We start from the raw sequence: 24,836 nt of genomic DNA on the forward strand, positions 1-24,836 counted from the left end.
GCTGGTTTGGCTTAGCGGTTAGAGCGTCGGCCTGCAGACCAGAGAGGCCCGGGTTTGGTTCCTGCTAAGGGCATGTATCTCGGTTGCAGTTTGTCTCCAGCCTCAGTTGGGGTCGTGCGGGTGGCAACCAGTCAATGTGTCTCTCTCATGTCAATGTTTCTCTCTCTCTCTTTCTCTGTCTCTCCCTCCCACTCTATCTAAAGATAAATGCAAAAATGTCCTCAGGTGAGGATAAAAAAATTTTTTTAGGCTACTTCTGGGATTGAGAGCAGAGAACAATGCACAGGCCAAAACACAAATTAATATTTAAATAAATCATCCTGCCATGCTATCAAATAATTTAAAATGTAATCACATTTAGGGGGAAATGGATTTATATTTTTATTATAATGTTTTCTAATAACGGCTTTATTGAGATGTAATTTATACAATTAACCTATTTAAAGGGCATATATTTAAGTGAGTTTGAGTAAAGACCAGTTTAATTAGAGGGGATAGCTGGAAAAAATATGGATGTTTTAAAGGGAACTTCTAAATACTTTCAAAGGTTTAAGAGGTTAAAGGTGTTGGCATTTTTGTTATGTAAAATTTCAATAAAGTGTTTCACTTTATAGGATGCTATGGAGTATATAATAACATTAAACATTTTTCTACTATAAATGTTAACTGAAAACGCAGGCTACACAATTATAAATATAATATACTGACCACACTTGCACAGATTAAAAGGCAAGAAGGATTTAGTAGAATCCGGCTAATTATAGATGGTCAAATTTAGGGTACACATTTTCTTTTCCATTTTTATGAAATATTAAATTTCTCGATTAGTGTGTATATTTTTGCAATGAGAAAGGAAATTTTATATATGAAACGTTGGACTTTTCTCCTTTTCTGAAATACTTATTATCTCGTTTCATCAGTTAAAAAGGTAGGGATTTTATTGAGGAAACTCAAAAGTTGGGGAAGCCAAGAAAAGCAGAAGGGCATTTGAAAAGGATCTCTACGTGCAAGGGGTCGTCTCTGTTAGGAATAGCTGTCACCTAAGGTGATGAAAGAAGGAGGCGGGTGGGGGTGGAAGAACACAAGGAGTTACAAGGGGCCATCACTGACTTGAGGGAAAAAGTGGGGTGGATGGGGCGGGGAACATGGAATTTGTATACACATTTCTGTGCCTTTTTATAGTTTCCTTACTGTGGTCAGGTTAGTGGTTGTGGGCAGAGAGATTGTTCACAGAAGGAAAAGGAGGAGGAGTAAGGAAGCTCATATCAGTGTGAGTGAGTGAGTGTGAGAGAGGGAAGGAGACAAGCAAATAGCCTTATGCCAGGGGCATCTAGGAATCAGCCATTTGTAAGTCTGAAAACACTTGGCTCAGAAATAATTGGAGAGTACGCAAGATGGTTTTAGGTAAAGTCTATATCATGTAAATTTTCAGAGAAATGGAGTTTCACTTCTTCCAATATAATGGGCAGATTTTATTGACAGCAATAAGATGAGATGAATGAAAAAATATAACTCTCAAAAGATTCACACTTTACATTAAGATTATAAACACTTTTTTAAAAGTATATATGCTTTCATATAATTGCTGGCTCCTAAATATAAAGAAGTTTCTTTCTTTTTATTTTATAGATGCCTTATTAGCAAGGCTATGAAAATTTAGAGGGAAAACAATGTCACCTATTTTACTCAGTAGTAATAGCTTATTTTATCAGAATCATCATTACGTTATCATAAGCTATATTCTTTGTACATAAGAACTTTTAAAAGGAACCACTAATAACTGTATCAGAATTTCTAGTACTCTCAAATCACATGAATTGAGGGAATACTTTTTGGTGTCAAAGCCTAGGCAAGCATTTGAAAAATGCCTAAATGCCATAACCATCAATGTAAAGTTATTATAAGAAAAGAAAGAGAATATAGACTGCATCATGGAGGCGCAATAACTGCTGCCTTCAGCACAGCCAGACTTTGGACAACTCCAGTTCCTGATGTGTTGCAAAATTTCTGGCATGAGAAATTCTGTCAGTTCTTTCCAGACTCAGCTGGAGACCAGCCTCCTTAAGGAAGCCTCTCCAAACTCTCCAGCCTACAGTGACCTTGTGCTCATTTTGAATGCATCACCCCTATTAAATGCTTCTGTAGGTTGACAGTTGTAACAGGCACCCTAGTGCCCTTGTCATAGCCCTTTGACTCACCTTTGATTTCATCTGCAGCTGTAGTAGAAGGACCTGTGCAAGCTCGAACTCACCTCACTTGGTGGGCATCCCACCTCACCCACCTCAAATGCACTTGCTCACAGGGCTTTCTTTGATATGAGGGGAACTCGGCAAGCCCAGCTGGAAGTGTGGGAGAGTAATTGTCCCTAAGGAAAACCCTTCATCTATGGGCTGTGGGAACCAGTGGATAAATACTCTCGCCTAGTCTATTTAGGTGGATATTTCTATTCTGTATACTTTTTAAATATCCTGGCAGAAATGAGTCCCCATTGTCTACAACAATGACCTCTAAGTGACACTATTATATTGGCTTTTCCTCTTTTTTTTTTTTTTTTTTGTGTGCATTTTCCCTATTCCCTCACTCGTACTTCCTGGGACCAAGTCCAAAATATACTGCCTGAACCAAATCCTTGCCTCAGGTTCTGCTTTGAGAAAAACCCAAACTACAACAGTTATACACTACTTTGCATTGCCCTTGTGTTTTAATTAACTCAACCTTTTAAAATCTTGTTGATAAACTACATATGCATGTATGCATGTACAATGGACATGGACAGGGCGGGGAGGGAGGGAGAGTGGGGTATCAGTGGGGGGAAAAGGAGAAACATCTGTAACAAAAATTAATTAATTAATTAATTAATTAAAAAATAAAAAATTAATTAATTTTTAAAAAGAAAATCTTGTTGATGTAAGACTTACATTGTAAGTCTTGCTTCCACAAGTAGATTATAGTCTCCTAAGGATAGCAAGAATTTTGTATATATTGTTATCATGCCTTGAAGATGGTTGATTTCTATTAGTAAATATTTGTTAAATGAGAAGCTCAAGATCATATATGGAGATGTTGTCAATTCTTTTGAGAACTTTTGGTGACACCATGTACATACAGGTCCTTGTGGAAACAGTGGGTTTTTATCTGCATTGCTCTAGGGAATGAACATTTGACATTCCTTATGTCTTTCAGCATCTGAACCACTCCCCCATAAAATAGGCAACCCTTATCTTAGGCACTAAAAAATACCAGCAACGCACTTTCTAAGCCTCCCTTGCAGCTATGTTATGTAGTTCACCTATCAGAAAGATTCACCCACTCTGGACTCTGAGTCAAAGTCAAGATGTGAAGAAACAGGGACTACTCAGAATCCTTCCTGGTAATGAGGTGGTGGCAGTTACAGTGGCAGCCACTCCACAAAGCCAGTTCTGCAGCATGTTTTGGGGTCCACTGTACCTGGCAGGACAGCCTTTGATCTTGGTTGACCAGACTTCTTAGAGATATCATGAGCTACTGAATATTTTTTAAGTTATTTTTTCTGAGTATATTAGCCAGAGTAGCAGTTTCTGTTCTCAATAAGACCTTCAAGTGATTCATTTCCAAGGAACCTTGAGGATAATTATTTTAGGTTGCTGATGGGAAATTTATAGGGAACTTCAGTGGGGCGGGGGGCGGGGGGAGGGCAGATCCAATATCTCCTGGGGAATTCTAATATATCCCATGAAACTATGTCATACCTAAGTAGAATACCCCAGAAAACTCCTTAGTCCTCATACAACCCAACCCCAGGAATCTGCTGGATGCTATTATTGAGAGGGCAAAAATTCAAGAGGGTTATCTGTTGTGACAAGCAAGAGGCAGAATGTATTGGAGGCCAGAATAAAGGGGTAGGAAGAACGCTTTGTAAAGCTATCACTTATTTCCTTTAGCTCTACTGGAATTGCTGCCAGATATTTCACAAATATAACACACACACACACACACACACTTTCAGCAAAGACAGTATTTCAAATTCAAAAGACACCTGATTATTAATGTGCCTACTATCTATAAGCTGTGAAAATTCACTTTAGAAGGCAGGATTCACTCACATGTTGAGAAGAATGATCTGTTAATAAAATTATAAATAATAAAAGACCAGTAAAGGATAGGTCATTATGGACACTATATACTTTATCAGATAATCATAAAACACATAAATAAAACCATATTGTTATATCTTATTTTAAAGCATATAGCTCATTTTCTTTAAATCCCTACCCTTCAAAAATGCTTAGCATTGTCTACAGATTTTGCAAATATATTAAGGTTAACTTTCAGATTATTAAAGAATGAATATATAAGGGTGGGAGGGAGGGAGGGAGAGAGAGAGAGAGAAACAAACATCAGTGTGAGAGAGACATATTGACTGGTTGCCTCTCCAATGACCCTGACCAGGGCCGGGGACCAAACCTGCACCTGGAATCAAACCCTCGATCCCTTGGTCCACAAGCCAACATTCTAACCACTGAGCCAAACTGGCCAGGTTGAATATATTATTATATTTTTAGAAGAAAAAATGTCTACTCTATTTTACGTGATAAGATACAACTGAAATAATAAAATAGCTAGGACTGGATAAAAAAGGGTCGAATAGAAGTGACTCTCTGATATTAGCGTGGGGAAGAACCCTCTAAACATAAAATCAATGCAAGAAATACTAGGGAAAGGATTGATTACATATTCAATATATAATCAAGATACTTGATTATAAAAATTTTAATTTTGCATACCTATCATAAGAAATTAAAAAATAAAAATATATGAAAAATTGGTTATAATATATAAATAACTTCTAAAAATTAACAGTAAAATATGTTGCTCTCAGTTTTTAAAAAAATGGTGTGTATAAATACATACCTAATTTCAAAATGACTGAACATGAAAACCTACAATAATTACTAAAATAAAAGAAATACTAATGTAAGTAAATAGTATTTTTAACAACTAAATTGGCATTGTTTTCAAACCATTTTGCTGCCAAGTATGCACTGAAATGATATTCTCACATTGGAGTGCAAATTGGAAAGAAATTTGGCAATAGTTGAAAAAAAACAGAAATATTTGTATGATTTGGTCTACTATATTCTACTAATTTTTTTAAGAAAACAATGAGAGATGTACATAAATATTTGTAAGAATGTTTGTCTTAATACTATTTTATTTATTTATTTATTTATTTATTTATTTATTTATTTATTTATTTATTTTGTGGTACATGCCCCTAGCGGGAACCAAACCCGGGACTCTGGTCTGTAGGCTGATGCTCAACCACTGAGCCAAACTGGCCAGGGCCTTAATACTATTTTAATTGCAAAAATTAAAACATCATAAATGTCCCAATAATTTGATAAATTATTGATGGTTTATTCATATGATAGAATATTACTCAGCCAATAAAAAATGTGTTTTTAAAAGAGTATTTAATGACATAGAAAAATGCTCACACATTACATTGAATGGAAAACATAGAGTATAAAAGTTAATACATAAGAGTTTTTTCTTAATTTCAATTTAAAAATGTTGATGGAAAAATGCTAGAGATGACTACTTGAAAATATTAGCAGTTTTACCTCTGGTTAGTAGGATTTTTAATAATTTTATTTTCTTTATTTTTTTTGTGTTCTTTAACTACTCTACAATTAAGTATAATATTTAAAAAAAAATTTTTTTAATCCTCACCCAAGGCCACTTTTCCATTCATCTTCAGATAGAGTGGGAGGGGGAACGAGAGAGAGAGAGAGAAACATCGATGCAAGTGAGACAAATCAATTAGCTGCCTCCCACATGATCCCAACAGAGGCTGGGACTGAACCTCAACCCAGGTACGTGCCCTTGACCAGAATCGAATCCGCGACTCTTCTCTCTGCGGGCCAACACTCTAACTGCTGAGCCAAACTAGCCAGAGCTAATTATAATATATATATATATTTTTTTTTTTTTATCCTCACCCGAGGACATTTTTCCATTTTTTGTACAGACAGAGTGAGAGGGAGAGAGAGGAAGAGAGAGAGAGGGAAACATCGATGTGAAAGGGACACATCGAGTGGCTGCCACCCGCACGACCAGAGCCGGGGACAAACTGCAACCGAGGTACATGCCCTTAGCGGGAACCGAACCCGGGTCTCTCCGGACCGCAGGTGGACGCTCTAACCGCTGAGCCAAACCGGCCAGGGCTAATTATAATATTTTTTAAATAAAATATTATTAGGATAATTCTTGAATTATTTTCCCACATGAAATAACATATTTAGTAGCATGAACTGCCTTCCATTCTACTAAGGAAGTAGGAACAACTATTCATGTAGTTCATTTTAAGAACTTTTGAATTAAATAGAGCAGGTGTTAATGATCCTAGTTAGAAGAGAAATTGAAGATTAGAAAGACTAAATGATTTTGCAGTGTTCAGTTAGTTCAACAAGCTTTTTTTTTTTTTTTTTTTTTTAGCATATAGTAATTACTGTGAATTGGATTAGGCATTAAGGCATTAAGAATAAGAGATTAAAAATCTTTCCCAAGAGTGTGCATTCTTATAGTAGGTGATATTATATTTAAAAAATGATATTTTCAATTAAGTAGGATAAGAGCTGACAGAGAAATGCAGGAAAAACCACAGAAAAAAATAAATATTAGTTTGAACTACTTGAAATTGCCCATATTCAACTATTTTTGACCTACAAAAATGGCATTTTCATATGATTCCTTCTAATACACCTGAAACAGAAAGGTGATAAGGGCTGACCTGAGACTTGAGGAGGAGAGGGAAGATTACCAAATGAAGGTGTATTCATTGTCAGGGTTGAATCAGGGAAAGTTTAATGTAAAGAATCTGGGTATCTGATTAAAGGGGGCACTGACTAGAAAGAAGTAAAGAGAACTCTAAAGACTATAGAAAAAGCAGATATAAGGATCAGTCGCAACTGAACCCTAGCACTGAAATGAAATACCCAAGGAAGAACTTCTCCCCTCCACCCCAGGTCTGAGATCCAGAAAGTTAAACCCATGATTCAGTGAATGGCAGAGAAGTTGCTGTGATGTTAGTCCTGGAAATACACCCTCGGGGATAGAAGGGGAAAACTGTTCAGAAGGAGGTCTCTCACTAAAGATACTCTGCTAAGAAACAGCCCAAGCCGTGCCTAGGGAAAGCTGCCGACTGCTCCTTGCTGCTGACTGCCTTGCACTGGAGAAGCTGCCTGAGTGCAGGAGCCTGGTGCTGGGGAAGCCGCCCACACTGCAGGAGGTGGGTGCTGGGAAGCTCTGTGCACTACAGGAGCCAGGCACTGCGGAAGTTGTGAGTGCTACAGGAGTCTGGTGCTGGAGAAGCTGTCCATGCTGCAGAAGCCTACTGGAGAAACACATCAGGAACCAGAAGGAAAATCCATTTATCTTGCAATGTCTCTCCATCATCCACATTGCCAAAGTATAGCATTATGTCAGCTGACAAATAAAAACTACTTAAAACGTCCAGCTGCATTTTTGTACAGCAGGCAATAAAAAGTGAATTTGGAACTGAGGTGATAAATTAGTAACTGGCACAGTGTGGAAAGTTTTCAGCTCACAGAATACCATGAGAGAAGACATGTAAAGAGGACTTCCATATCTGGTAGCATGATGGACTAAGATACTCATTCTGACACTGTCAGTTTAAAACAAACAAAAAACCCTAAATGTGCGAAATTAAAAAAATAAGGAACTTGTTTTTAAATACATCAGTAATATGGCAAGAAAGTATGGAATATGTAGATGCCAAAAGTAAGTGAAAGCATGAACTTGAACACAGAAAATGTCTTTCAGTGGCAATTGCTAAATCTTTTGAACTTGAACTTCATTTTTAGGGTCTGGAGGAGTACAAGGGAAAAAAGATTAATCCCAAGGCCCTCGGAAATTGAGGAGTCTAATTTTGAGATTCTTCCATTTCACAAGGATGTAAGATACTAGGTGTAAAAGTAAATGACACTGATGGTGAATCTGTACACTTATTCAGTGTGACAGTGAAATAAACCCACACTACTGCCCATTTCATAAGGGGACTACAAAAAATATTTGGTACTAGTTGAAGGAGGAAAATTCTCTCCTCAAAAGTCATAATCCCAGCCAACCCCAAATTCACACCACCCACATGGTCTGAAAATCTTGAAGGTGAATATTAAGTTTAAAGTAATGCCAAGTTAGTAGTGTTCTCTCGGGTTTGGAAAAAGTAAACACAAAGCCTCTCAGAAAGAAGGTGACTTCAGTTCAGGCATCAAAATAGTTCTAGAGATTAATCCTAAGAATTCCTTGGTCAACACCAAAAATCACAAAATACACAAGAAATATGGCCAAATGAGCAAGAACCTGCAGAATCAATAAACTCACAAAAAGCTTTAACATAAAACATAATACAATTGGTATGTTTAATATGTTTAAAGAAATAGAAAAGGTGATTAAAATAATTTGAAAATTAATCACATAGAACTTCTAGAAATTAAAGGTGTAATACTTGAAAATTTTAATAGGTTGGTTTAAAAGCAGATTAGAGACTGCTAAAGTCAGAATTAGTGAACTGGAAGATAGCACTAAAATATGCAGAATGTAATATAAAGATATAAAGAGGCAGGAAATATGAAGAGACATTGAGACAAGTGACAGAGTTAGAAGATTTCACATGTATCAAATTGGAATTCCGAAAGAGATGAGAGGCAGTGGCAATATTGGAACAGTTAATGATAGAGAGCTTTCCAGAACTAATGAAAACATGTATCCAAAGATTCAAAATGCACAAACAGAATAAAATTAAAAATAAAAATAAAAATAAAAAAACACCCAGCTACTTGTAGATAAATGTAGAACACCAATGACAAGGAAACTTTTACAAGAAAAATAAATAAATAAATACCCCTAAAAGGGCAGATTACCAATAAATTATAATTAAACTGAGAACAACGAAGGCAAAATAAATAATTTTAATGTCATGAAACAAAATAACTCTCAGCCTGGAATTGCATGCCTATAAAAATATATATTTCAAAACAAGGGCCAAATGGAGATATTTCAGACAAACAAGAACTGAGAGTTTGCAATCAACAGTCCCTAACCTAAGAGAATTCTAAAATATGTGCTTCAGATGGAAGAAAGTGATGCCAAATCAATGGTCTGAGGTTAAAGAAGAGATGATAAAACAAAATGTAGCCCTGGCCGGTTTGGCTCAGCGGTTAGAGCGTAGGCCCGTGGTCTGGAGAGACCTGGGTTTGGTTTCCGCTAAGGGCACGTACCACAGTTGTGGTTTGTCCCTGGCCCCAGTTGGGGTCTTGTGGGTGGCAACCAGTTGATATGTCTCTCTCATGTCGACGTTTCACTCTCTCTCTCTTTCTCCCTCTCTCCCTCCTGCTCTGTCTGAAGATAAATGCAAAAATGTCCTCGGGTGAGGAGGAAAAAAAAAAAAAAGTAAGACTATGGGTTAATCTAAGCAAACACTGTAAAAAAATAATTTGAGGAGCTAAAAAATATATTTAAAATAGTTATAATCTATATGAGATTATCAGAGTTAATGTTCTAGAGATTTTCTATTGTTCAGGAGATTGACACAAATATTGATTAATTTTAGATTTTATAAGTTAAATATTATGGTTAAATTTCTATAGTAAATATAAAAGTAATGGAAATAGAGTGGGCTTATCAGTATTTTCAGATTTTTCTTCTACGTTTATTTATTACTTAGTTAATAAAAATAACCCTACCAATTAAGATTGGAATTAATTGACTTCTGTGAAAAAGTTCAGATGTATAAAGGACTTTGTGATTAATTTGATCTAGACTTCATCTCCAGTTTCTTCTTATGATTGTCCGACCAACCTTAGTATGTCAGCTTCACTTTTATAACAAAATGGCTGCAGAAGTTCTAGAGATGATATATGCATGACTTAGATTCCAGAGTAAGAGAAAACTTCTTTTTGCTTAACTAACAAACAGAAATCTTAGACCTCACTCTGATCGGACCCACACTTAAACCATTCCTTATGGCCAGGGGCATGTCCCGCACAGACTCTCCTAGGCTTGGGTTGCACAGCCCTCTCTATGCACTTGACTGGGTCCAAGTTCATTAAGCTAAAGAAAAATAAGATAGCCGTTTTGGTGATTAGCATTCCTCTATCAGTCATTTACCTCAAGTGTGATCACTGAAGCTTTTTTTAAGTTCTAAATCTTACCTTTTAAACTTTTAGAATAATTTGAATATTAAACCAAGCTCACATTTCTAGGAGAAACCCCACTTTGTCATGATGTAATATCCTTTTTGTTTATGACTAGATTCAACTTCCTAATATTTTGTTGAGAACTTTGGAGTCTATAGGGATACTGGTTTGTAGTTTTCTTGTAGTGGTTCTCTCTGGTTTTGGTAAGATAGTAGTGCTGTGCTCATAAAATGAATTTGTAAGTACTCGCTCCTCCTCCTTTATTTTCTTAAAGAGTTAGTTAACTTTGTTATTAATTTTTAAATATTCAGTAGAATTCATCAGTGAAGCCATCTGGATCTGGAGTTTTCTTTTTGAGAATATGTTTAAATTATGGAATTCTAGTTATTTAATAAACATAGGATAATTTGGATTTTCTATTTCTTCTTTTGTTAGTTTTGATCACTTGTGCCTGTCAAGGAATATGTTAATTTAAAATAAGTTGTTGAAATTATTGGCATGAAGTTGTTAATGATTTTTCCTTATATCTTCTTAAGTCTATGAGATCTATAGTGAAGTTTTCTCTTTCATTCTTGATATTGATAACTTATTTTCTTTTTTGAAAGTTTTAAAATAACTCAAGTAATGATATACACTTCCATACTGCTTAATTATAACTGGCAAGAAGCAAACTTGATGTAAATGAGGCTTTACTACTATAAGTTACATCTGTAGATTTAGTACAAAGGGAATGTAAAAATGTCGGGGTTTCTTGAAGTCGAAAGGAATTAACTGTTAGTTAATCCATGGAAGTAATATATATTTGGTCATTATAACTCAAAATAGGATTCTTGGCATGTGGTTTGTTAAATTAATAAATGGGTAAATGTTATTATTGCAGAATGAGGGAAACTAGATTGATACTAGATGAATATTTATGGAAGTCACTGCAATTTAATAGTCCACATTGCCACATGCATTATTTTTCTAAAACATAAATATGCTTTTTTAAATCTTCAGATTAAAAAACTTGCAAAAAATTAAAAAACACTTTCAATGTTGCCCACGGTGTTTATGATGCATTTGAATAACCTACAGTGGCATGCATGCAAGACTTGTTATACCATACTCCCATCTTATTTATCCTGCTTTATTTCTTATCTCTTTCTCCAATATATTGCAGCCATCTTAGACACCATCCTTTTACTAATTTAATTATTTTGCCTCACCTCATACTTTCTCATGTTGTTCTCTATTGCCTGAATTTTTCTTTCTTTCATCAAGGCCAAACTCAAAGGTCATGTCATATGTGTTTTTCTTGTCTTACTCTCAGAATAATTAATAGTCTTTTTCTATTCTCTCATGGAATTTGTTCATCCTTCTAGCATTATAACTAATGTGTCACAATCAGGTTTAGAAGTTTAGTGTCTGCTCCCTAACCAATAGAAGCTATTAAAGACAGTGATTATCTTACTCATTTTGTACTCCAAATTTCTAGCACAATGCTTTGAATATTGTAGGCACTCAGCAAATGTTGCGTGATGCAGAGATACATGACAGTTCATAATCCAAAAGTCACAGTATCATGCATAGAATAAACTAGAATTTTATAGAGGAAGACACTGTTCTTTGGTCTAGGAAAACACTTCCAATCTGGATCAACTAATTCTTAAATGAGAGTCTTTTTTTTTTTTTTCACAAGGGTGAACAACCCAAGTATAAGTTCAGTTGGGAAAGGATTGTCATTTTTATGTACAGTAGAAACTACATTCATTAAATCAATTATAAAATAATTGGAGGTTGTACCAGCTGCTGGATTAATAGAAGTATACTATTAATTTTTCAGGTCAACATTATGACCTTGGAGTTTGCAAATGGATTATTACTACATTATAAAGGTAATCCCAAGAATGTGTTGGGAAATTGCTAAAAAGTGTACTGGGACAGAAATAGTAATACCATTGACCTCTACCAATAGATATTCTGCTGTTAATAAGCATATAAAATTGTGGCACTTATTGGTATTTGCATAAATATTACAAGAAGTACACAGAAAGCAAGCAAATATGTAGGTCAGATTAAGGAGCCAAAACAAAAGTGACATTTCCAGCACATCAAAGTAATACAAATCACCATCTTAATGACTCCATTTAATTATCAGTTGTATAAGAATACGTGTATATACCAAATTAAATATTTTAAGAAACAACACTTATCATCTGTCTGCATTAGTCTGAAATGTAATACCTCTGCAAAGCTTTTTGTCCTTAACATAACACATTATTATAAGTCACATTAGAGAGTGGTTTTCTATCTTTTATCCGGATAAGGAAAACTAAAGGACATGATATCCTCCTGTAGTGGCTCACTACAGTGTTATAGTGCAATCTGAAGGGTAGACACCCACCCCCATCATGTTGAGAATCACTTTAATAGGGTACATAAAGTGATGACAATCATTTATTCTCCTCCATACAGCTTTCTTGGAGAATTTGACCTTCCCTCACATGAGAAGAGAGAGACCTTTATGTTACAGATTTCCCTGGCAATGCTTTCAGGGGTGGGGAACCTTTTTTTCTGCCAAGGGCCATTTGGATATTTATAACATCATTCGTGGGCCATACAAAATTATCAACTTAAAAATTAGCCTGCTATATTTGGTCAGACTAATTTGGTGAGTTGTGTGATGTTAGCTAGTACTGTTTTCTCAGGCCTTCTATGGCCAGCGGGCTAGACATTCCCCACCTCTATTAGATGCTTGAAAAAGGAATTTGACCCAGAGACTATGTTAATGGCCACAAAAGCTAGGCTATGTTCATGGCCACATAAGGTCATATAGCAAGGCCATCATTTTGGGGCATTCATTGTGGGCCATGTGATAAACAGACAGGAAACATTGAGATGAGAGATCATGTGGTTTTGGAAAGAGTGAGAGCTGGAGAAATAAGCAGCTGTGGACTCTGACGGCTTTGTAGTTCTTAGTCCATTCCAGCCTTGACAATCAGTGATTCGTCTTACCCTGGATTCTGCAATTTTCCTTGGATTTTGTCTCATGTAAGCTTCCAGTGTGCTTCTGTTTCTTATAATCAAGTGGACCTTGAACATCAGGACAGAGAGTTAAAAAAGAAATTAGTAAATGTCCATATGTTTTAATGTTTTAAGAACTGATTAACCTGACAAATATAAACACAATTTAGCTATTAAAATACTGTCAACATAATAAGATTGTCAAACATTTTGACCATGTTTAGTCGTTATTGAGGTTTAAGAAATAAGGATTTGGAGTTCGTAATATTGTTCATTTCAGATCGTCTATCAGAGTTGTAAATAAGTTGTGTTTCAATAAAATAGGCAGTGGGCCAGATTTTACCTTTAGCTGTAATTTGCTGACCCATGGACTAAACAATTATAAACCCCTAGGCCTCACCAACTGCAAGTTTTAGTGTTAGTTTTTCCAGTGATCCTCTGAAATCTTAAAAATATATGAAGTGTTCTTCACATTCATGCTTCGTATTTTTTATTAATTTTTTTTTCTTTATTGATTTTATAGAGAGAGAAAGGGAGAGGGAGAGAGAGATAGAAACATCGATGAGAGAGGACATCAATTGGCTGCCTCCTGCATGCCCCCCACTGGGGATCAGTCCCACAACCCGGACATGTGCCCTGACCAGGAATCGAACCAGCGACCTCTTGGTGCATGGGTCAATGATTAGCCATTGAGTCACACCGGCCAGGCCACACATGTTTTTTTCATTTATCAAATGAGGCTGTGATTATTCTAGTTGGCCTCATAGAATTTGATGAGGAATATGTAATTAATCAGATCAAATGAGATTAACTGTAGTAGAGTAGTAAATACAGTGCCTGGCTCAGTAGTCAATAAATATTGCCTTTGTTGTAAGCACTAGAGAGATAGTGGGGGGGGGGGGGGAGAGGCAACAAAAGTAGTAATAATGCTATATGCATTTTTGAGAGGTGGATGGAACACTGGAGAGAAGTCTATAAATTCTATACATTTCACTGACCATCACCTATTACATAGGAAACTCTTACAAATTTAAAACACTGATTAATTAAATTAATTGGCAGGCGGTATAAATAGTTTTACAAGATGAGAAAAAAATAAATCACATTGTAATTGCTAATAAATGCAATTTAGCATTATGTTACATATAAAGATGTGTTTAATATGTTAGAAAAATATGTTATTTAACTTCTTTGTTAACATAAAAAATTATTCCAACCTGTCAGTTTAAACACATTTATTCCTGAATGAAGAATTTACCACCTGTGTGCTAGATAGAGTATAGGTGACTTTAGTTAAGTTTCTAATAGAGTCTTGACTGGTGAGACTAATAACATCAAAGGATTAGGAAACTGCCCTGGCAGGTTTGGCTCAGTGGTTGGAGCATCGGCCCGAGGACCAGAGAGTCTTGGGTTCGGTTCCTGCTAAGGGCACGTACCTCGGTTGCAGTTTGTCCCCGGCTCCAGTTGGGGTCCTGCGGGTGGCAGCCACTTGATATGTCTCTCTCACATCAATGTTTCTCTCTCTCTTTTCCTCCCTCTCTCCCTCCCACTCTATCTGAAGATAGATGCAAAAAAATGGCCTTGGGTGAGGATAAAAAAAAAGAAAAGAAAAAAGGATTAGGAAACCTCAAGTCCCCCTCTTGTGTTTCTTCCAGAAAACAGGTCGATGGTTGAATGATAGAGCTTTATATCACTGTTCTCTTAATACAGTCTGGAGTTATTTGCAGATTGCAGATAAAGTTATTGCAGATAAGATAAAGGAGTTATCCTATACACTTTGGAACAGCAAGCCTCCTGAACCCAAGAAACCTTACCCTGTGTGCTCCCAAGTTATGGGGTTCTTAAAACATCAGTGTTTGGTTAAGATTTCAAGCCTCTCATGGAATTCCTTTTAGTCTTTGCAGCATCCTAGGGAGAGCACAGGGGAGGTGGGGAAAGAAAGAAGTGGGACTGTTTTCCTTTCTCAAGGAAAGTGGGACTGTTTTTTTTTCTGATGGGAATCATAAACTGCTCTGCCCTGGTGGTGAATCTCAGAGTTCAGCTGCCTCTGCCCTAAACCAGCCCCAAACCTGAGCTATTGGCCAGGCAGCTGTTGGGAAGTACTCTGAGAAGCTTGGCTGCTTGCTTCTTTCTCTGCCATTTGAAAACACAAATTGTTCTCAAAAGAGGTTTCTGGTAAGTTAGACTCTAGGCTAATGCACCTGAGCAGCAACAACTGAATCACCTGGCAGAATCATTTTAAATGCAGATTCCTGCCCCCCCCCCCCCCAAACCCACTGAAATTGAAGCTCTGACGTATGTGTGCATGAGGGGTGGGGGACAGAGGTGTGTTGGGGGTAGAGGGCTGAGAGAGTCCAAGAGTCTGCATTTTTTCTAGATGCCCCAGTTGATTGTTAAGCAAAGCAAAGACAAAGGTGATTTTCCAGAAACACTTTTCTAACTAATCCTTTCCCAGAACACTGGGAAATTCTTGTCATTGTCAGGGTCACTGTGTCCAAAACTGCTACTTTGTCAAGAGACTGTGTCTGGAACTTTTGGAGAAACTTTCCTGGCCAAAAGATTTTGACAGTGATGGAACTGGTCAATGGACTTTCTTTAAATGAAGACAGGTCACACTGGATGAGATTTCGCTGAGAGGGTTAGGCTACTTGAGTTCTATAGCTGGGCTTTGAACCTGGGATCCGAAGGTCCCCCCAAGGGGCCCATGAGTGGGAAAACATGTACATCTTCATTTTTACTAACTGAAAGTTAGCATTTCTTTCCAAGTGAATTTGGCAACAATCCATATTAGTGTTAGTAGTACCTGCGACTTTTTGTTACCAATAGAAATCACAGATATAGATATTTCTGTGTCACAAGTTAATTGTTATGTATAGCTTGAAATATTCATACTCATCACAATTTCAAATTTGTTGATTTTAGACTTATGAGTAGATCTTTCTAAACTGTTAATAAGGAAACACAGATTTACCCTACCATACAGTTAAAAAAGATTTTGATAAATGTAATCCAATGTACTATTTGTTTCTTTTGTAATCCTATAACTTTTATACACATTAGGAACATTATTCTGAGAAGAGGTCTATAGGGTTTACCCTTTCTCAGAATACTTTTATAAGTATATGTTATGTGACTTCACAAATGATTGCCAAAGGAGTCCATAGAACTTAAGAAAAGTTAAGAACTCCTGATCTAAAGGAATCTCAAAACCATCAAGTAGCTTTTGAAATAACGAGCAATGAACATTTTGAGATTTTTGTAGTTTTAACTCTGTTAATTGTCATACTAAACTGGAGATATCCCAAGCACTACCTAAACCTCTCTGACTAAGGACAAAAGTTTCTTCATTGCGCATTTAACTCAAGGTAACTAACCCAGTCAGCCAATGGAATCCAACCCCTTGTGGTCCTGACTGATGATATGTGCCCCGTAGCCCTACTGTTGTCTGGCTTTGGTTCTTTATTTGTCTCATGGTCATTAACTCAATAAGTGCTCTTTGGCCTCTTCTATGTATGCAGCATTCTGTTCTGTGTGGAAGGAAATAGAAAAGAACTATGAAACATGTTTCCTACCCTCTGGTACAGTGGTCCTCAAGCTCTGGTACTTGAGGCCCTATGATTAGGGGTTAAGTACCTAAGCAGAAATGCCTGAGTTCAGATCTTTCCTTTATCACTTAACTAGCTGAGTGACTTTGGGCAGACTGCTCTCTGTGACTCTGTTTTTTTCATCTATTAAATGAAATGATACACGGGTGCACTCAGGAGAGCACTTGGTATTTGTAAGCACACAATAAATGTTCATTGTTATTCAATATACGGAGTTTGGGCCACAGCCCAAACTCCTGAGTGAGAATCTCTTGGGGCTCAGTCACATGTAGCTTGTCAAGTTCCACAGGTGATTTGGATATACTTTAGAGCAGTGTTATCAGCATGTTTTTCATTGTTGCTCCTCTAAGAAGTCATTTTGGACATTTTTTCCCTAATTTTCTTTTTCTCATGAAATTTTAGTACCATACATATATCTACTATATATCTATTTATATACTTTGGCCTGTTGTAATAGCGAAGATTTTTGTACCCCACTCCACCCCAAGCACCAATTTTAGCCCTCCCTGCTGAGAATGTGTGCTTTAAGACAATGGATGCTCAGTCTTAACTGCAAATTAGAATGAAGTAAGGAAGCTTTTTAAAAATGCCCATACCTGGAACTTCCCCACCCCCACCAGTTAAATTAGAACCTCTGAGGGTGGGACAAAAATAATAGCATTTTTTTGAAAATCCCCATATGCCCAGCTGGTGTGGCTCCGTGGATTGAGTTGTTCCATGGACTGAGGTCCTGTTTGATTCCTGGTCAGGGCACATGCCCAGGTTACACACTCGATCTCCAGTAGGGGGTGTGCAGGAGGCAGCCGATTGATGCTTCTCTCTCACATCAATGTTTCTATCTCTCTCTCACCTCTCTCTCTAAAAAAAAATGAATTAAAACATATTTAATAATAAATAAATGAATAAATAATCCCCACATGATTCCAATATGCAACCAAAGCTGAGATACATTGCTTTAGAGTTTGAGATCTTCTTACAAGAGATAAAAATCTGATTGGCAAACAGGACCCACAAACATGAACGTAAATAATGAAGAAATGAAGAGAACAGTGAGTGTTACAAAAGTCCAGAAAAACTAATACATGGTGTTCTGAGCTACACTCAAATTCTAAGCAGGATCTGGAAAAGAGACTAGAAGAAAAATTCAGATGTGGTAATAACATGGCCAAAGTATAAAAAGGACATGGGGTGCTCGGGGGATGCAGTGGATTGAATGGTGGGTGGTGCCTCAAAAGATATGGCCTTCTGGAACCTGTGGATGGGACCTTATTTGAAAAAAGGGCCTTTGCAGATGTAATTGAGTTGAGGATCTTGAGATCATTCTGTATTAAGGTAGGCCTAATGACAAGTGTCCTTAGAAGAGAAGAGAAAGGGAGAACACACAGAGCAGAAGGCCATGTAAAGGCAGAGGCAGAGATTGGGTTGATGTGTATACTAACCAAGGAACACCAAGATTGCTGGCAACACCAGAAACTGGAAGAAGCAATGAAGGATCCTCCTCTGGACTCTCAGGAGGGAACATGGCCCTGCTGACACCTGGATTTCAGACTTCCAGCCTCTGAAAGTGTAAAATAACAAAATTTTGTTTTTCTAAGCCACCTAGTTTGTAGCAATTTGTTATGGCAGCCCTAGGAAACTATTGTAGGGGACAATGAGGAAACCCAACTGATAGAGTAAAGGGATTATTATAAGTGTGAAAAATAAAATTAGAAATATAGGGTTGGTCCAAACAGGAAAGCCATTGTTTGCACTGTATACTGCTTCAATGAGAACAATTAAAGTTCTATGGGTAAAAAGCACAACTTGATAAAACCAATGTTACTGGAGAATTAATCTAGTAATTAATGCTATTTAACCTACAGGGCATAAATTGAGTTAGGGAAAGCACCTTCAATTATAACAAAAGGAAAATATGGATTAGTAGGATGGCTTCAGAAAGAAAAATAAATGAGTTCATGCAGTAAGGATCACAGGAAAAGCAAAGAAGTCCTTGGTATCTGATCTGTATGACCATGAAGAAGAGGGATGATTCAATAATGACTTTAAGATTTGACCTTGAGTCAGTGAAGTGTATTGCATCTAGAATCAAATGATATATAAGCTTTTACGAATTTACTTTAAATTATGTTATTTCTTATTTAACAACTTTAATGAGGTATATTTTATATATAAAGTTTGTCCACAGTACAATTCAAGAACTTTTAGTAACTCTATCAAGTGGTGCAATCATTATCATAAATCAGTTTTAGAACATTTTCATCCCCCTAATAAGATTCCTCATGCCCATTTACAGTTAATCCCAGCACACACCTACAACCCAGGCAACCACTTTTCTACTTTCTTTCTCTGTACATTTGCCTTTTTTGGAAATTTTATATAAATTAAATTACACAATATATGGTCTCTTGTGTCTGTTGTATTTCACTACACATAATATTCTTGAAGTTCATCCATCATATAGTTCCTTTTTATTGCTGAATAATATTCCACTGTGTGGACAGACCACATTTCGTGTATCCATTCACCAGTGGATGGACATTTGCTTTTGTTTCCATTATTTGTTGGTATTAACATTCTAGTACATATCTTTCTGTTGACATATTTTTGTCTCAGGTAGAAATAGATACCTAGAATTGTTGGGTTGTATGGAAATTTTATGTTTAATTTTTAAGAAACTTTTGAATTATTTTCCAGAGTAGACATACCATTTATATTCTCTTCAGCAAAGGATGAAAGATCCCATTTCTTCACTTTCTTGCCAACATTTGTTATTGTCTGTCATCTAGCCATTCTAGCAGGTGCAAAATGATATTTCACTGTGGTTTTAATTTGCATTTCCCTAATGAATAATGATGTTAAACATCTTTTCATGTGCTTATTAGCCATTTATATATCTTCTTTGGTCAACTCTCTTTTCATGTCTTTGCCCACTTTTTGAGTTTTGTTTTCTTTCTATTATTGAATTGTAAGAGTCTTTAATTTGATATGATTTTTGCAAATATTTTCTCTCAGTCTGTTGCTTGCCTTTTCATTTTCTCAATGATGTACTTTAAAGTACAAAAGTTTTAAAGTTTGATGAAGTCTAATTTATCTTTTTTTTTCTTCTCGTATGCACTATGTTTTTGGTATGATATCTAAGAAATATTTGCCTATCAAGATCTAGAAGATTTTCTCTTATATTTTATTCTAAAAGCTTTATTGTTTTAGCTCTGACATTTACTTCTGTGGTCCATTTTGAGTTAACTTTTGTGTATGGTGTAAGGGGAATATTCAGTTATCTCAGGACCATTTGTTGAACAGAATTCTTTCCCGAATGAATTGCCTTGGTACCTTTGTCAAACTCAGTTGACCATAAATAAATAAGATTTATTGCTGGACTCTCAATTCTGTTCCATTTATCTATATCTATCTTTATGCTAGTACCACACTGTCTTGATAACTATAGCGTTGTGACAAGTTTTGAAATTGGGATATGAAAGTCCTGCAATTTGTTCTTTTTCAAATTTATTTGGCAATTCTAGATGTTCTGTATTTCAATATAAGTTTCTGAATCTGCTTGTCAATTTCTGCCAAAACAAAAACAAAAACACCTGCTGGAACTTTGATAAGAATTGCATTGAATCTCTAGATTAATTTGAGGAGACTGGTCATTTTAACAATATTGAGTCTTCCTTTTCATGACCATGGAATATCTCTCCATTTATTTAGATCATTTTCAGCAAAGTTTTCAAATCTTCAGTGTAAAAGTCTTTCATTTCTTTTAAGTTTATTCCTAAGTTGTTTAAATTGTTTTTCCTTTAATTTCCTGTATATACCAATTTATTATCTCACCTATTGTTTAATATATACTTTTTAAATTAATGGATTAATGTGTGAATGAGCAAGAGGAAAATTTTCAGCCAAAGGAGAGAAAAAGAGGTAAGCATCAAGATAGATTTATAGCCCTGGCCGATTTTGCTCAGTGGTTAGAGCATCAGCCTACGGTCCAGAGAGATTCGGGTTCGGTTCCCACTAAGGGCATATACCTGGGCTGCAGTTTGTCCCCGGCCCTGGTTGGGCCGTGCGGGTGGCAGCCACTCGATGTGTCCCTTTCATGTCGATGTTTCTCTCTCTCTCTCCCTCTCTCTTCCTCCCACTCTATCTGAACAAAATATTGAAAAATGTCCTCTGGTGAGGATTAAAGAAAAAAAAAAAGATTTATACAGCATAAGCTTGTTATTTCAATTGAACATTTGCGAAGGTCCATGATTTGTGTAGTTTGTGACAGTTTATAATGCCTACCTCATGGAGTGGTTGTAAGATTGAAATAGAATACCATATTAAAGTTCCTGGCACAAATATGACCTTCAAATGCTCTAGGGCTGGTGTTCAGAATGGGAGTATTTTGGTTAGGAGTGAAGCTGGTTGAGTGCTTACTGTTTTCCTGTCAGTCTGAGGAACCAGGGGTTGTCAGGACTGTTCCTCATGAAGATTGTGGCTCTCCTAACAATTTTTTTTTTTTTTTTGGTATATGCCCCTAGTGGGAACCGAACCCAGGACTCTGGTCCGCAGGCCAATGCTCCAGCTGCTGAGCCAAACTGGCCAGGGTTCCTAACAATTTTTTTAAGTTGGATCCTTCTCCTGCTGTTTCTTTACTCTTGGTTTTCCTTTCTATTCTCTCTGCTTAAGTCAATTTGAATGATAATTGTTAATATTTGGGTTCATTTCAGGCACAATCTTTTTGAAAGTAAATTGATGCATTTCTCTATTGCATTTTTTATTGCCTTAACTGGAACAGCACTAATTTTTTTCATCGTGTACTCCTTTCAAATGTGAGGAAGACTTTATTAATTTGTTTGTTCACTTACTTATTCAATCAACATTCTTTGCTTATTGAGTGCCTGCTATTTGCCAGGCTCTGTGCTAGCTGGGAAGTGATCCCCCAGAAACAAATGAGCACAGTCAGTCTTTTGCTATTTTCTGTGTAGAGGAGACTGAGTCTTTCCAGAGTAGAAGAAAGAACACAGCCAATGGCCTCAGAAGATATTGTTCAGATCAGGAAAAATAAGGGCCATGTGAAAATCTGCTGCTTCATTAAGTTCCCTCCCTGGGTTAGAGATTTTTTTTAAAAAGTTATCGCCATCTGGCTGATGTTTCTGCTGAAAGGCACCTTCGAGTGGTGAACAAAAATATGGAATTCAGTAATGGTGTGTTTTTCTAGATCTCTTCTTCACACCTAGCCTGAGGTCTTCCACTAATTAACTGTGTGACTTTGGGCAAGTCACTTTACCTCCTTGTGCTGACAGTTCATGGTAAGTGATCTGAGAGGACATTTCTTACTCTAGATTCTATTTCTAACTCTTCTTAACTCCTTAGACTACAGGTTTGTGGGTGGTGGAGAAGGGAGGGAGATTAAAAAGAAGAAAGGAATCTTTCAGATTTGCTTCATGTTTTCAGGATAGAGGGCATCCCAGTACATAAGAGACTGAAGAATAAATGATCTTAGTGAGTATGGGACAGGAACTGGGCATGCATGGCTCTACCTCTTCCCTTTCCTTTACTTTTGATAATAGATTGTTGTGAACATAAACTTTGGCCAACTTTTTCATGCCTCAAGTTTGTTTTGCAAGGTAGGTTCCTACATGGGGAGGCCTGTGGTTGTCCACTTTTGCATATGAACTGGTGGATAAATCCAATTCAGGGGCTCAGTATTAGGATGCCCATTGTTCCTTATCTAAGCCGCATCTTCTGACCTGGACTTTTTTTATCTGTGATGATGATTATGATGGTGGTGGGGATGATGATGATTATGATAATAATAAAGATGACATATTATTTTTCATTGGCCTGATGTCTTTTGATTCACATCTTAAGTGAGGAAAGCAGTCGTGTTATTTACTGAATCCCCACAAACTTCAACACATGTCTTCATCATTAATCATCTCCTGAGCTTTAATAAGGAAAAGAGCAAAGAGACGGCCTCAAGTTGCTCAACAAATATTCTTCAGAGACTTTGGGGGTGCAGATCATCAGGTACACAGCCATTGGAAAAAGAAGTCAAGTGGCCAATTTAGAATATTAGAGGAGCTTGGCAAATGTGAATTGGGTGACTGTTTTATTTTATGCTTTAAAATTAATTGCTCCCCTTCTGGGACATGATTAGAGTATTTGTTTGTTTGTTTGTTTGTTTGTTTGTTTTTGGTACATGCCCCTAGCAGAAACCGAACCCAGGACTCTCTGGTCCCTAGGCCAAGGCTCCAACCACTGAGCCAAACCAGCCAGGGATTAGAATATTTCTGAAGTCAATCAATCATTATTGTAAGAATATAGTAGTTCAGGTACTTTCAGCCATCATTGCTCAAAAATCTGAAGAGTACATTTATCATTTATTCTCAGTATGTATTTGTAATTCCTATATTCTGATTTATAGAAATAAATTGTATTAAGAGATGAAAACTTTTTATATTTTATAGCTCCATAATCCTTTTACTCTTATACTTAAAACATAAATTTGAACGGGAAATTCTATATCCTAATAAGTGGGTATCTTGAAACAATTGTTCCAAATTATATTTATAGGAAAACATCACTAATTCTGACTGTTTGGGGGAAGACCAACCTGGAGTTGTTTCACTTTATCCTCTTCCATGGTAACTGTGTTTGGATGAATCCTAAATGTATACCTCTGGCTCCAGCTCTCTCTTGAGGCTTTGGACACAGATTTGTAACTGCCGGCCGGACCTTTCCAGATTCTCAGCCCAGCCTGAAATCAACAGATTCACATTTCAGACACAGAACCTCCTCTTCCTGCTATGACTTTTTACCTCAGTTTAAGACGTCGGTTCTGCCCTGACCCATGTGGCTCAGGGCATTTGCTCGGAATCCTCACTCCAGTGAGGGTTGTCTGGGAGGCAACCAATAGATGTGCCTCTCTCACTGATGTTTTTCTCTCACTCCCTCCATTCCTCCCACTCTACAGACAGTCTACGGAAAAAATGTCCCCGGGTGAGGATTGACAACAGCAAGAAAAGGATGTCAGTCCCAGGAGTCATCAGGCTTCTTTGTGGAGTGCTCCTCTGCTCCTGCACCTCCTGCCCTGGGAGCCTCTCTCCAAGTGCCTGCGCCCCAACCTCTTCTCTGTTCTCATGGCCAGTCTCCCAGGACCATCACTAATCATGTCTCACACTGGCCATGGCGATAGCCTCCTGTTCACCTACTCCACGCATCCTGAACATCATGACGCAGTTTCTGGGGCAATCTTGCTAAAATAAAAATATAATCATGACACTCCAGTATTCAAACATATTCTGTTTCCTCGTGACCTACAGGAGACAGGACGCTTAAAGAGGCCTTCTCATTCTGATTACTGTTTCTCTTCTTAGCCATGTTTTCCTCTATCCCTCCTTCCTTGTGAACTGAACTCCCTTTTCCCAGGGCTGTCTTTAGTGACTACTGCACCCCTCTCTCCATCTCTGTGCCTTTTAGTCTTATAGTTACTCCTGCTGGCATTGCCATCCCTCTGAGACAGGCTGAGCCTCGTTTAAACGGATGGGAATGCCCTTCAGTTATTGTTATAGCCTCTCCTGGATAAGTTTAAAATTTCTCTTCAGACACTCCCCGAAGAGCTCTGCTCTGTGCCTGCACAGGTCGAAACCAGCCAACACGGGAACCTGGAAAGCAAAGTGCTTCTAGAAAGCAAAGAGCTCCACTCGGTGCCTGCTCTGGTGGAACAGGAACCTGGAAAGCAAAGACGTCTCCCTGGGCCTGCGTGAAGAACCCAGCCCTGCGCACATCAAACCCCAGCAGTGTTCCAGGAGCCCTGCTGTCCTTAGTGTGTGCTCCTTTGCTGCATCAAGCTCCCTCCCCTTCTCCTTTCCCTCCAGCTTGTTTTCAGTAAACCTCTTCTTTTGAATCTGTTTTGCCTCCCCTCATGATTTCTGTCATGTTGAGGGGGAGGCCCCTTCACCCATGACACCTCCATTACCACCTGCTTCTTGTATGGCCTTAGTAAAATACCACTTCTTCCAGCAGCCTTCTTTCATAAGCG

This window comes from Molossus molossus, unplaced genomic scaffold (genome assembly GCF_014108415.1).
Source record: "Molossus molossus isolate mMolMol1 unplaced genomic scaffold, mMolMol1.p scaffold_m16_p_5, whole genome shotgun sequence".
NCBI classification, from domain to species: domain Eukaryota; kingdom Metazoa; phylum Chordata; class Mammalia; order Chiroptera; family Molossidae; genus Molossus; species Molossus molossus.